This window comes from Ostrea edulis, chromosome 3 (assembly GCF_947568905.1).
Source record: "Ostrea edulis chromosome 3, xbOstEdul1.1, whole genome shotgun sequence".
In the NCBI taxonomy this organism is placed as follows: Eukaryota; Metazoa; Mollusca; class Bivalvia; order Ostreida; family Ostreidae; genus Ostrea; species Ostrea edulis.
In genome coordinates, this window is record NC_079166.1 from 29,439,880 (window position 1) to 29,441,737 (window position 1,858).

Here is a 1,858-nt window from a genome sequence, read left to right on the forward strand (position 1 = left end):
AAGGACTTTAAATAGTGGGGTTGGCGACGTACACCCTCGTCCGTCATCCAGGCCCCCTGCAGACACGTGGGGAGAGCCTTTATCTCTATGCCCCCTTTGAACCCCTTGTGTACTCTCAAGCAATGGTTACTATGACCAAGATGGCACAGGTATCACCAAATGGACACATTTCTGATAATCATTCTCAACTTGTAGATTACCCGAATTTCCTGTAATTGTCATGGGGATATCTAAAACTTTCAGGATTCTTAACCAATAATTAGATTCAATTCTGAAGTTGACCATTGGAAATTGTGTATTCGCAAGGTAATATATTAACAATAAAGTAGTCTGAATTCTGCGGGGTGGGCAACGTGCACCCTCGTCCGTCACCCAGGCCGCCTGCAGGCACGTGGGGAGAACCTTTATTTCTAAGTTGCCCCCTTTGAACCCCCTTTCGTAATTTCAAACAATGGTTACTATGACCAGAATTTCACAGGTATCACGAAATTGACACATTTCTGATAATCATTCTCAACTTGTAGATTACCCGAATTTCCTGTAATTTCATGGGAATATCTAAAACTTTCAGGATTTCTGACCAATGATAAGAGTCAATTCTGAAGTTGATCATTTCAAAATGTGTAATCTCGAAGGTAATAAATTAACAACAAAGTAGTCTCAATTCAGGCGGACCGCAAGACTTGTCGGCCCTATGAACAACTCCTATGATGGAAAGCAAAAATTTGACAAAACTCCAATGAATGCCTCTTGAATGAATTATGAAAAATCAGCTCCTAACACATCTAAGACAAAATCAGTCAATTATTTACATGAAAATAGAATGGATAGTGTGATTGACTTCAAAATTAACCAAACAATAACTAACTTTTCTGATGAGGCTTGACATTTAAAAAAGGAACGCTTCACTATATGCGTGTCATCCTTGCGCAAGGACCATGCTAATCTTCCCTTTATTGTTCCAATCCTGATATATGTGCTGTCAAAAAGCAGGTACACAGTGTGTTCAATCTAAGGTAGCAAGGGACAGTTTCGCACTATAGGCCCGGTGAACTTAAAAAAATGAAAATATTCCATATTTGAAGTGATATTACATGTGTAAAAATGTATACAATAATTTTAGGATGCATGTCAAATGTAGCTGAGTGCTTGATGAAAAGGGTGATATACAACATGTAGGTTTCACCATGATTCCTAGCATATAAATGGGTGCAAATACGAAGCTAAGATACGTGGTCAGTTGCTGAAGAAATTCCGGTGAAAACATGCATGGTCCAGCAAAAGGTATGTAGCCGAGAGGGAAGGTTGAATGACCCCATATGAACGGTAAATTTTTAAGAAGGACAGATATGGTTCTTGATTGTGCACAGTATCTAAATCCTCACGCTTGGTACCAATATGAAATACAAGTATTGACATAAAAGGGAAATATGATTTTTCATTAGTCTGTCATAATCTGACTTTGATGTATACCCCCTACCCACATGTTTCAGAACCAAAGAAACTGTCCCCTGCCACCTAAGGTTTACAGCAGAATGAAAAGTTAACTCGTTCCCCGTTAGGCGGAATTGTCTATAAGGCGTGATAGTTCGAACCAGGTTTATATAGTAAACGGTACGGACTGTCTTGGCCAATTTTAATTAATTATGGACTATTTGATATGCATCAAATAATCTTGATTATTTACGTTAGTGAACACAACATGAACGCACTACCTCCTACACTTGCACAGACAATTATCAGAAACTCATTTAATTAAGTATCACGTTATACTACGACATAACAACACATTGCACTTCAATTTTTTTTAGATTTACGCGAGAGAACGCAAGAATGTCATGTCACTAGCTCATACATC

The 1,858-nt window shown here is 38.4% G+C and overlaps 1 non-coding gene across 1 annotated transcript; it reads right to left on the minus strand.

Annotated features, from left to right (window-relative positions):
• Nucleotides 1-889: 889 nt before the first annotated feature.
• Nucleotides 890-993, minus strand: LOC125677767 (U6 spliceosomal RNA). The gene has a single exon (XR_007371272.2). It is a non-coding gene; the product is annotated as a U6 spliceosomal RNA (small nuclear RNA).
• Nucleotides 994-1,858: the final 865 nt, after the last annotated feature.